Here is a 13622-nt window from a genome sequence, read left to right on the forward strand (position 1 = left end):
ATTTCAATCTTAACTAGAGCCAGAGTACATCTGGATTTCCTCAGACACGTCCTCCCTTTTCTGTCAAGAAAATTTCTCTGTCTGGGAACTGGAGAAGTTTGTGCCCCCAGCTGGAATGTCCAAAATTTCCAGACATATTCACTATGCATGTAAAGATTAACTTTGCAGCACAGGCATAGTGAGCTTTGCTGCTTCTGGGAAACATCAGTACACGGTGCACATGTGATACTGTGGGTCTGCACACACGCAGCTAGCCTAGCATGCTCTAAACACATTGTATTTATGATAGTACCTGAGGCAAACAGGAGTTTCTATCTATCCAGGATTTCCAAACTAGAAATAACTTTGAACAATTTTGAATATTTTTGAATAATTTTTTAAATTTTTCTCCTGCTTCCTTGGCAAAGCTAACCTTGCCATAAGAAGGGATGGCACTGAACAATCTGAATGGAGTAATCACAGAAGTTGAAGAGATAAGATCACAGTAACCCTAATGAATGGAAACTGCAGGGACAAGCATCAGAAACAGCTAGCTGTGATTTATGGACTTGGCTTTAACCAAAAGTCGAACATGAAGTAAAAGCTGTTTAATGTCCATGCTATCACTAAGCTGCTAGTAAGGACATCAGCCTAAATGGATAAATGAGCTTTTTTGTTTTTTTGCTTCTCTGGCCACCACACAAGTAATAGAGGTTTCTGAAGAACAGCTGTTGCATCCTCCTTAGGACAATCAGTACATCCTGGTTTCCAAGAGTGAATTACATGTGGTATACAGTTGTACTGAAGATCTGCAGAGAAAATGCCACCTCCTTTTAGCTGACCAAGATACATCCCTCCTGAAAATATACTTCAGCTTCTTTTACCATTAGCACTTAAGAAATACAGGGGAAAAAACTCACTTTACACTGTCAGGCAAACTGTGCTTGAATTGAATCAGATTCTGTATGCAACTATTCTATTTATATGAAATAGAACTAAGCAGATCTGCCCCACAAATTAATATGAACAAAATTAATTGTTCAAAAGCAGTCTGTATATGAAGCAGTCTGTATTATGAAGGAACTCAAAAACTGAATTGAAGCACATAGATACCAGCACTTAAGGGACAATTTTTCATCAGAAATTGCATAAATTCGTATTGGGAAGATTCCAGTTCCTACTTGTTTATATCCATTTAAAGTCTTTGGTTAAAGTGATAAAGTGGACCAGTCATATCTCTCTGATAACATTTTTCCTGCAGCATGCTAGTGATAAGTGGCAGATTTACCATTAACGTAATATAACAATATGACAATTAATTTTAATTATCTTGATTGTTGAGCACTTCAATGAAAAGGAAGACATTAAAAGTAACTAATTGCTTAAAAGGCTACTTCTGAGAACAAAATATGAAGGATTAAAAAAAAACAGCGCAAAACAATGGTCTTGAACTATCTAAAATCTTGTAAGTTAATTTATTTCTCATGAACCTGCTTGGAAAGTAGTATGACTTTTCAGAAAGCTTGAAAAATTTAAACCACCATTTTGCTAATTACATATTTTTTCATCATTCATCAAACTTACGGACATTATTATTAAATTAACTGATACATTATCTGTAGGTTCTGTGGACCTAATGTCCACAGTTCGTAATGCAGCTTATTGATCATAAAGGAAAAGATTAAAATAATACATAGCAGAAATTCACTAGTAATAGCTATGAAAAATACACTTCTTACAAGGCATTAAGCTCTCATTGTTCAGTAAAATCTAACAAGGAAAATATACACCAATTTATATGACAAAAAATATTTTAAAGCAATTTATTGTGTAATTATCTCCAGATATTAAACCACAAATTGCCTAAATCCATTACTATATTATTTTCATGTCAGGATCTGATCATGTTATCTCTTTTTACTTATTTCTAATCTCTATTTCTTCAAAAAGTAGAAGCTGTCATTTACAAGCAATCAATCATCTTCTTAAAAAAAAAGAAGGAAAAAATAAATCCTGAAAATTCTTTTCTCTCTGTACAAGTAAAAATTTAAAATTATATACTTATTTAGTGTTATAGGAGGAGTTGAAGAATGTCTAGAAAATTAGTATACTACACTCTCTCAGGCCACACAGAAAAACAGTAACCACCACTTTTAAAGTAAAATGCAGCTGTTCTACAGCACCAGCCTGTTAGCTGTGTGCCTGGGCCCTGTCTCCAGCCCTGGATATCTCACACTGCAGCCTGATTCAGTAATTTATTGTTAAGAGCAGGCTAGCAAGAATTAGTGTCACGAGCAGCTAAAGGAATTGCATGTGGTTATTAGAAATGTTGACATTCTGCTCACACTTTAAACAGTTTATTGAATTGGAAAGGAGCTGCAAAACCCCAGTTTAGTTTTGAAGTGATTTCATTAAGGTGTGGGGTATTTTGTGTGATTTTTTTTTCTCTCCACAGTAGTTTTCTTAAATGGACGAAACCTGTTTTTGGTGGTTCAAGTGCCTCAGCCAGGACCAGGGACACTCCTCATTTCTACCTGTTGAAAACGCAGTTCTAATACCTGAGAATTTAAAAAGTTCTCACTGTAAAAAAAGTGACAGCCTTAGTGTAATTTTCTTGAAATGCTTCTGCCCTCCTGCAAGTGCCACAATACATTTCATTGTAAATCTGTATGACTTTTCACTCTGACTTTCTCTGTCAACTCACATGGGAGTTCAGAGGCTTCTGATACTCTCTCAAGGGAACAGGAATACATCCAACATGAAATTGAGAGAACCACTGTTGTATGGCATCATGCTGTAACTCCTGAGCCTTTGAAAACAGCTCTGGAATTAAGTGCCACAATTTCCTCAGTAATCCAGAGGGAAAGCCATGCATCTCTGAAGAGCAATCAAAAAACTCTTCTCTGAGCATAGATCCTGCCAAGAGGAAAAATCAAACAAGATCAGAGGGATGCAACATCTTCTCCTAGCCGAGTAAACTGAACCAGGACTATAAGTCCTATTGAACTAATCACAAGTTTCTGTTCCCTCCAATGTGAAACTAGGCATAATCTCCTGAGAATGGACATCTGTAATTTATATGTTTTCCCATGCAAAGTGAGTCAAAGTGTGGATAAGGACAACTTTCCATTTTACTAACCGCTTTCTCATTGCAATAATCTGTTTGTACTGCTCTGAGCTCCCCTCTCCTAGGGATTTATCTCCCCATGTACCAAAGCACTGAGAGCAGCCCTGGTCTGGACTAACTGCATAAACTGTGCTCACAGTGCTATGAGAAAGGCTTTACTGGGATGAGAAAGGACAGCATTAGAGGTGAGAGTGCCTAAGTGAGGTCACCCATGGCTCAAGGATTCAGAAGGGAAAATATCAGCATGGAAAGGCATGAGACCTGATAGGCAAAGGTAGTGCAGGCAAAGGTGATGAGATCCCAGCCAGGAGATGTTGATGCCAGTGGTAGAGCTACAGTCAGAGGCCTGAGGTAGTTCTCTGGCTCTGTGAGTCCCCTGTGGAGGCCACAGGGCTGAAAGCTCTTTGGGTGCCTTGCCTGTTGAAGCGAAGAGCACACAAGTGCTTACTCAAATATCTACTAATTCTTATGTATTTTTTGTGGGTGCTAGACAGTGAATAACTATTCTATATCTTTTGGTTTTGTATATTCCTCTTTTAGAGTCAATTATTCTCTGCTTACAGACACCCAAACATAACTAACCTAAAAACAGGCAAAACACACAAAAGACCATTCTCAAGATCCACAGTTTAATTTTTTCGGCTTTTGTATGCTGGGTTTAACCCCAGCGGGGAAATTAAATTTCAAATAAGCTCCTCCACTTCACCCATACCTTTTGGCAAGGAAGAGACATTAAATGAGATATGAAAATTGAAATAGTTTCCTAAAAGCGCAGTAACAACAGCAATATTAATAGCAAGGGCATACAAAAGAGAATGTTTTTTCCCCACAAAAAGGTATTCACCACTGGGGAAAAAGAAAAGTCTTCCCAAGATAACACCTGTGCCTCAAGATATTCAGCAAACAAAGGCAATAGGGTGAGGAGAGCTCCTGCAGCTTAATGGCACAACCATTAGCCTGAAACGATGGAAAACAGGAACAAGCACACTCTGAAAGCTAGTTTGTCCAAATAGAGATTGTGTTGGATGAGCTCAGTTCTCTGCAGCTGTTTGTCATGCCACCTCCAACACTCCAATTGCTGCACATGTGTGGGGAAAAACCTCTCTGCTGGGGTGTCTTTTTAGAAATAGCCATTCATTTAAAAACAACCAAAGGCTGATTTATGACTTTGATACTCTTGCAGTATAACTCAGCTGGAAACCAAGCACCATGCAGCCCCTTAGTCACAGCCCTTCTCCCCCTCATCCCCAGTGGAATGAGGAGGATAAACTAAAGTTTAAAACCTGTAGATTGACATATGAACTGTTTAATAATTGAAACAAAGTAAAATTTAACAATAATAATAATAAAGGGATGAAAAATGCCAAATCATCAAGCAGAGCATGATACAATTTATCACCACCTGCTGGCCAATATCAGACCTCATCCCTGAACCCTAATCTGTTCCCCTTCCAGGTAGCTTCCCAGTTCAGATAATCGACACAGTGTTCCATGGTGTGGAAAATCCTTTTAACAAGTTTGGGTCATTTTTCTCCACTGTGGTGTCCCAGTAGTTTGGGGTTTTTTTGTTTGGTTGGTTGTTTGGGGTTTTTTTTGCTTTGTTTTGGGGGTATTTTTGTGGGGGTTTTTTTTGTTGTTGTTGTTGGTTTTGGATTTTTTTGATTTTTGTTTTTATTTTTTGTACCTCCTCACTGGCAGAGCACAAGTACAAAAAAATGTTCTTGACATAGGATAAACTCTACTTAGCACCAAAACATCAGTGTGTTATCAATACTATCCTTAGACTGAATCCAAAGCAGAGCATTGTACCAGCTACTGAGAAGAAATTAACTCTGTCCCAGTCTAGGCCACAACAGATGCCTGTCAACAAAGCAGGAAGGAACATCTGGGCCTCTTGTGGCAAAGATGTTTGATCCACCTTCACCTCAACATGCAGTAATAGAGTATGAGCTGTGTTGTATGATACATAAGGGACCTTAATTACACTTTTAACAGGCAGGAGTTTATGACCCAAGCACAAAGCATTGTACTGCTTCCAGAACTGAGCTTAGGTCTCCCTTTTAGCCTGTTGCTATAGACAAGAGCATGAAGACCTGGTAGCTAGAATGTATGTCTTTGCATGATGAACACACATTCTAAGCTCCTCCAGAAAAAAAAGACACCCCCTTCTCATGGGCACCATGAGGGCAAAGTCATTTAATTAAGTCTAGAATTAACATTTTAATCTTGGCACTTATCCACTGAAACAGAGCCTCAAATATTGAGAAATAATGTCTTCATTCCCTGAAAATCTCATTCCTGAAATTTCACTTCCAGAAATCTATTCCAAGATCATCAGATCACATCACGACTATTAGAGGATATGGAGGCTGTGTCACCTGGATATTTGCTCAAGTTACTACAAAAACAACACTTTTTGTAGAAATGCTCCTAATTTAATATTTGCAACTTGCATCTTTCACCTGGAGCTGTACTGATATACACTCAAAGATATGTTTAATGTCCCCCAAGGGAGAAAAGAGAAACCAAAAACAAAACAAAAGAAAAAGGGACAGTGGAGGAAATAATTGGAATAGTACATTTACTATAATTCATCCTGTAATTATCCTAATTTTGGAATCAATCAGGATTTAAAGTCAGGACTTCCCTTCCTCTACCTAAAAACTTTGAAATTACTTTTATTTAATCCTATACTAGCTGACTGTTATCCAGGGTAAAGATTGTTATACTTTTAACAAGTAGTTTGATATAGTAGAACCTGTAGAAAATGTGGGTGTCTCAGAGAAAAATCAAATCTGCAAAGGTTCATTTGAACTGCATTTTAGCATGGCAGTGTTTTTATCAGGCTAATAGAGAAGTTGGCAGTCAATTATGTGATAAAATTACCTCTACATTGTAGCAGAATTCAATTCTTTTGCCAGCTGAGAAATCAGGAATGAGAAAAATACACAACTTGAGTAAAAAAGCAAAATCACTACTGTTACTCTGCTTACAGTTCACTACAGATTTGATGTTAGAATAGCTGCAGAAAAAGATATCAGGCAGGTAATGAGCTTCCTGAGTACTAATCACATGAGACAATCTATAAAGCATTAGTATGAAATAACACACTATTTATGATCAGATATTTACACTGTGCAGCTATAATCACTAGTGAGCAGAAAGCATGACTACTTGTCTCAGGTCATTGCGTACATAAAAAGGAAGTCATTCTATCAAGACCATTATGGAAATAGATTGCAACTTTTTTTATTTTCCTTTGTGTTTCACAACACAGGGAAATCCTCTCAAGAACTGTCTCAGATTCCTCAGAAATGTGTTTCTGATCTTTCTTTCTTCACTATAACCACCCCCAACCTTCTCTTTCTCAGATCACATCATCCTGTATGGATTTTGAAAGAAACCTGATCAATTTATTATATTTGCATGATGGATAAGGAAATTACTTGTCTGTCTGTCTCAGAGTTCATCTACCTTATCCACACAAATATTCCACTTAAAGACCAACTGGAATACCTAGTTTAGGTTACCTTAGCGTTTGCTTTTTGCAAACCTGATTTTAATTACATCTGTCTTTTCAAAATTTTCTACTTAGCTCCCTTTGGTGTAGTCCATGGCAGTGCCAGCTTTCTCTGGAAACCTGAGAAACAGCAATTAAATGGCAAGACTTGTTGCATAGGAGGCAGAGTAGGCAGATGCTGGTGAGCCACGTAATAATTTGGATTCTTGGGCAGCTTGTACACAATCTGTCTTCCTTCCCTTTTTATACTCAGGACTGTAGACAAATGAATTACTTTTCTGCTTTTGGTCAGAATAAACCCAGAAACAACCTTTTACCAAAGGTTTTTCTAAATTAATTGTATATGTCCAGAAAGCAGTAAACTAATACCTCCCATAGGAAGTCATTTTGAGAATTGATGAATATTTAAAGAAACAGATCCAATACATTCTCAGCAACAGCCTAGACAGCAAAACAGGCATTCATCCAGTCCATCTGAGCCATCTAAGAGTTAGATATCTTCCCCAAATCACCAAGATTCGCCCTATGGGGCATAAGAAGAAATAGGTACCTTCAGGGAGTAATAGGAATCTATTTTTGTTGATGGTGGTAGTTTAAGCACCATATTGCAATTGGTATTGTAAGACTAACTGTTTTTCAGTTGGAGGCCACCTCTCCTTCTGTACAACTTTACTTCTAAATGAGAGAAATACTTCTTTCATTTTATTAATACATTTTAAGTCAAAAAAGTGAGCATTTACTTCTTAGAACAATTGTCCACATTCACCAAAAAGAATGCTTTCATTCAAACTTGTACTTCTGATGAAATCAATAACTTTAAAGCAAAGAAAGAAGCATTCATTTTGAACTTCAGTAGTTAGACATAAAAGTATATGTCTTTCATTTACTCTAAGAGCTCTAGATGCATCCAGGGAAAGAAAGGCTCTCTGGTTCTGTCATATAAAATAAATTTTTATCCTTTTCCTCTGAAAGCTGTATTTGAAAACACAAAAAGTAGACCAGCACCATCAAAGTCTTTTCAAGGGTTCTTTATTCCATATTTTTCTCCTGAAAGAATGCATATTGTAAAACCCTTGCCCCAGTTGCTTTAATTCAGAAATTGATTTCATATCATATCTGAATCATAAACCCTGAACAGGTACCAAGAGCTTAATTTGTATCAAGATATAGAATGCTGATCCCAGTTGAGATAGCCAAAACTTTTATTAGAACTAAAAACACTTGAGAAGAATGGATATGTGTGGTGGGAGTTGATTTTCTTTCATCTCTGTACTAAACATCAGTTGCTTTATTAAAGTAATGAAATGTCAAACAATATGCACGAAATCTGCATAAAACATGCAGATTAGAACTTTTGTGCTTTTTGTAGGGGTTTTTTTGAGGTTGCTTGGTGGGGTGTTTTTGGTTGGTTGGGTTTTTTTGTTTTGTTTTTCTCTCTTTTTTTTTTATTGTTGGCTGGTTGGTTTGGTTTTTGGGTTTTGTTTTGTTCGGGGTTTTTTTGTGTGTCAGTGTTCAAGGCCAGGTTGGATGGAGCTCTGAGCAACCTAATCTAGTGGAAGAATGTCCGTTTCAACAGCAGAGGAGCTGGAACTAGATGATCTTTAAGATTCCTTCCAACCTAAACTTTTCTGTGAATATACGATCTGTCATGTTGCTTAAAATTATCATGTCACTGCTACTTTCTCACTTAAGCAACAAATAATATCAAAACACAAGACACTTGAAGAAGCGGCATCCCATTTCTTAAAGTGTTTATTTAAATCTTTGGAGAAATTAATGTTGGAATATGTTTGTAATGTTGAATAATGTTTATTTTCAGCAGAAAAAAAATCAAAAAAATTTAAATGTTGGTCTTTTAAACAGCTTCAACCAGCTTTCCAATCTTTTATGCTCCTTTTCCTCTTCTCATTTCCTTGTCTTACACCCTTTCCAATGCAGTCAAAGGACGCTGAGCTAAACAGAATTTATGGGACTAGATGCCTCATTACAATATTGTCTTCTAGTCTTTCCCATCAGAAATTATGAAAGTTTGGCTTCTTTTTTCTATCTTTGCAAGAAATAGAGAAAAAATAAGAGAAGAGGGAAAAAGCCTTCCTAGTTTTGCTAAGCAAACTTCTGAAGGCAGAAAAAATTTTGCTTCCTTTTTCATTGCACTGCTCAGCAGTGGAAAAGAAAATTGTGCCATTCTTTCAGCAAGAGTTGACAACTGTCTTGGAAACACCAGAGTACCTTCCATGGATATGTGTCAGAAAGCAATACAGACCTAGCTGTCTGTCTCTCTGTGTACCACACACATGTGCTGGAAAAAATAATCAATTTTAATTTCAGTAACATAGGAAAAGAATTTTCTTTCTGAAAAAGAGACAGAAAGCTGTAATAAATGGGAGACAAAAAGAAAAAAAATTAAGTTCCCAGACTTCTATAAGTGAAGCTATAGTACATGCCATAGATTAAAGATGAGTGCATAGCATAAAGAAAAACTATATATCCGTAAGAAAAAGGAGAGGAGAGGAGAGGAGAGGAGAGGAGAGGAGAGGAGAGGAGAGGAGAGGAGAGGAGAGGAGAGGAGAGGAGAGGAGAGAAAATTAACAAGAAAAACCACAGATTTTTCAGGAGCTTCCATATGCCTTTTATAGCTCTACCCTTAAAATTCAATACTGAAGTTATTACTGTAATTAGGGTATGAGTTTTCTACCAGTACTAACATCTCTGACCCAAACATACTGCACTATTTTTGACTGGGATAGAGTTAATGTTTTTCCTACAGTGGTGTATCTTGGATTTAAGATGAGAATAATGTTGATAACACACTGATGTTTCAGTTGTTGCTGAGCACTGCTTATGCTAGGTCAAGGACTTTTCAGCTTCTCATGCCCTGCAAGCAAGCAGGCTTGGGTTGCACAAAAAGCTGAAAGGGGAGAGAGACAGAACAACCGACCCCAGCTGACAAAAAGGATATGCAATGCCTTATGCACCATGCTCAGCATATAAACTAGGCAGAAAGCTGGCCTTGGGAACACTGCTTGGGAACTGTCTGGGCATCAGTCTGATGGTGGTGAGCAGTTGCTTTCTCTTGCTTCAGTTGCCTCTCCTGTGTCTTACTTCTCTCTCTCTTTGTAACTTTCATTATTATTATCATTACTACTACTAAGTTTTAGTTACTAAGTTGTCCCCATCTCAATAACATTTAAGTTTTCTTACTTTTACCTTTTGATTCTCTCTCTTATCCTATCAGGTAAACAGGGAGTAAACAGTAAGCAGAGAGCTCTGTGGTGTTTGTCTGCCAGCTTTGATTAATCATTGCACATCCCTAACAAAAGTCTTAGTCCCCAAATCCTGGCCACCACAGCCACAGTCTGTTATAGAATGGTCAATTTACAAGCCAGGACAGTTTTACTGTTTGAAAGCTGTTGAACAATAATTCGAGGTTATTAGTTTGAATAGTTCTGAACATGTTTACCCTGGCAAAATGAGCTGTTATCTGTTGATCATTTCCTGTCCCTGACAAAGATGGGGCTGAATAACCAGAATTCAATATCCCTGCATTCAAATCCCACCTATCATTAGCTCAGCTTGTGAAAACAAGTTTTACAGCTCTTTCTAAGAGTGCTGAAGGGAGAAAGGGCAAAGTGCTAATCCTTCCTTCTCTCTCTGATAGGAGAGCTGCGCATTTGAAATACTGTAAACCGAGATACATTTACAAAATTATGTATTTCTATTATTTAAGTAATTCAGAATTATAAAGTTTGCCTGAGCTTTGCAGATACGTATAAAAATATTGCCAGAGGCAGGAATCACTTCTGCAGTATCACCATATCACTGGTTCACTGCTTCGCTGCACATAAACCTTATTTCCAATTAGTATGAGCTCCCTGAGAATCAATTGGAGACTGTATAAACATTCTAAACACATACTGTGCATGCCACTTCAAATTTACCACTAACACTTTACTATATTTCTGTCAATTATTCACAGGAAATAGGCCATATTGCACCAAAGTCATGGTTTAATAGTGTTTCATTTTTTTCTCCAACCACCAAGCTCAAGGAAAAATCTACAGATAAACTATTTGTTGTACTTTCTATTTCTTATTGAACAATTACAGCACACACAAAAAAGGTAATATTAGCAATCTGATTATCAAGGAAATAAATTTTACACTTTATTGCATACTCAGGAGCAATGACATGCAAATAACATTCTTCAAGCTTCATTCACACAGACAGAAATGATGGGCCAAAAGTTTACTAAGGCTTACCACCTGTTTTTATCCTGCCCTCACCCCAATACCACAGGCAACATCAGATCCCTAGAGGATCTAAAGGCTTCCTTCCATGTAACCAATAAATCCAGTTTGGGTCCTTCTTACATAATCGCTAAAAATCAGTTTACACATTAAACTTTACCTCAGAAAAATTGCCAGAGAGAAAATTCAAAGGGGCAAAATCAGTCTGCCGAAGCTTAGTGTCTTACTTCTCCCTAAAGGCAGAAACAGCAGCTGTAATTTCCCAAGTATTTTAATCATATTCAGGTCTGGGAGGTGACACCTAATAGCTCTTAAATCACAGCTCAGTAGATTTTCATGTGAATTATTTTCTCAGTCAAAATTGAAGCTTGATCCCCACACCCTGATGGACTTGAAGCATGCCAAATACTTCATTCAAAAGGTAAGGAGGGAGGAATAACCATGTTAGCAAGCAATACATAGTGAGGTATAAAACAACAATAAAAATCAGATCATTGTATAATGGCATTATAGATGCCATAAATTTATGATAGAAATATACAACTTTTAAGGATCACATGACATTTTCTCATTCTCTTGGCTGGGGAAGTGGGAATCAAAGGCATTAGAAATGTCAAATCATTTGAGCTGGAAATCTAGTCCAACCCTTAACCCAGCATGGCCAAGTTCACCACTAAACCACATCCATAAGTACCATATCTACACACCTTTTAAATGTCTCTAAAGATGAGGATTCCTCCACTTCCCTAGGAAGCCTGTTTCAGTGCTTGACAAGCCTTTCAGGGAAGAAATTTTTCCTAAAATTCAATCTAAACCTTTCCTGTAGCAGCTTGAGAACATTTCTTCTCATTGTTCCTTACTTGGGACCAGACCAACCCCCACCAGACTAAAACCTCCTTTCACATATTCACAGGGAGTGATAGGCTCCCTTAAACCTCCTTTTCTTCAGGCTGAATAACACAAGTTCCCTCAGCTGTTCCTTATAGCATTTGTGCTCCAGACCCTTCACCAGCTCTGTTGGCCTTCTCTGGACACACCCCAGCACCTCAGCACCTTTTTTGTAATGAGTGGCCCAAAACTGAACATAGCACTCAAGGTGCAGCCTTACCTGTGCTGAGTACAGGGGGACAATCACTGCCCTGGTCCTGCTGGCCACACTATTGCTGATACAGACCAGGATGCAACTGGCCTTCTTGGACACCTGGGCACACACTGGCTCATGTTCAGCTACTGTTGAACAGCACCCCCAAATCCTTGTCCACCAGGAAGTTTTCTAGCTACTTTTCTCCCAATTTGTAATGCTGCATGGGGTTGTTGTGACCCAAGACCTGACATTTTGCCATGTTGAACTTCATTCTAATGGCCTTGGCAGATCCCTCTGCAGAGACTTCCTGTTCCCCAGTGGATCAACACTCCTGTTCAGCTGGGTGTCACCTGCAAAATGCCTGAGGGTCCACTTGATCATCTTGTCTAGATCAGATAAAGACATTAAACAGGACTGATCTGAAAACAAAGCCCTGATTAAGACCACTGGTGACTGGCTGCCAGCTGGATGCAACTCCCTTCACCACCTCTCTCTGGTCTTGGCCGTCCAGATAGTTTTTTACCCAGTGAACCATGCACCCATCCAAGCTGTGAGCCACCATTTTCTCCAGAAGAATGCTGTGGGAGACAGTGTCAAAGGCTGGACTAAACTTCAGCTCGACAACAGCCACAGCCTTTCCTTCATCCACTAAGTGAGTGATCTTTTCAAAGGAGATCAGATTGGTCAAGCAGGGTCTGTTGGGCCTGATCCTCTTGTTGCCCTCACATGCCCATAATGGCACCCAAGTTTATTTGGTCAATGGCCTTTCCCAGTCCTGAGGCCAGGCTGACAGGCCTCTGGTACCCTGGATCCTCCTTTCAGCCCTTGTAGATGGGTGTCACAGTGGCCAGCCTCCAGTCGACTGGGACCTCCCTGGTGAGCCAGGACTGTTGGTAAATCGTGGAAAGTGCTTCAATGAGGCTTCCCACCAGCTCCTTCCATTCCTTTGCATGGATCTCATCTGACCTATAGATTTGTGTGTCTGTGATGTAGTGGTGTGTTAGTGGTGTAGAAGTCAATGATCACTTTCTCTTGGATTATGGAGGCTTCATTCTGCTCCCTGTCCCTGAATTCCATCCAGCTCAGTAGACTAGATACCCTGAGAGAAATTGTTCTTACTGTTACAGACTGAGGTAAGGAAGGCATCAAGTGCTTCAGCCTTTTCCTCATTTGTTGCTATGTTCCTCCACAGCCAATAAAGGATGGAGATTCTACTTAGGCTTTCTTTGTTGCCAATGCATTTTTAGAAAGATCTTTTATAGGAGTCGACAATATAAGTTTTAGTTGGCTTTAGCACTTCTAATTTTCTCTCTGCATAACCTTATGAAAACTTTGTAGCCCTCCTGAGTTTCCTGCCTCTCTCTCCAAAGGTTATAAACTCTCCCTTCTTTTTATCTTGAGCTCAAGACAAAGCTATCTCTCTGTTCAGCCAGGTTGATCTTACTCCCCTCTGACTTGTCTTTTGGCACAAAGTGGTGGCGTGCTCCTTTGACCTTAAGATCTCCATCTTGAAGAATGTCCAACTTTCTGGGAACCCTTTGCCCTTCAGAACTGCACCCCAAGGGACTCTCAAACAGTCCCAAAATAGACCAAAGTGCCCTCTGGAAGCTGAAGTTCTGCTAACCCACCTCCTTACCTCTCTCAGAGTTGAAAATTGCCATTTTG

Source organism: Melozone crissalis, unplaced genomic scaffold (assembly GCF_028551555.1).
Source record: "Melozone crissalis strain CALT ecotype California unplaced genomic scaffold, PUWL_Pcris_2 ptg000013l_1, whole genome shotgun sequence".
NCBI classification, from domain to species: domain Eukaryota; kingdom Metazoa; phylum Chordata; class Aves; order Passeriformes; family Passerellidae; genus Melozone; species Melozone crissalis.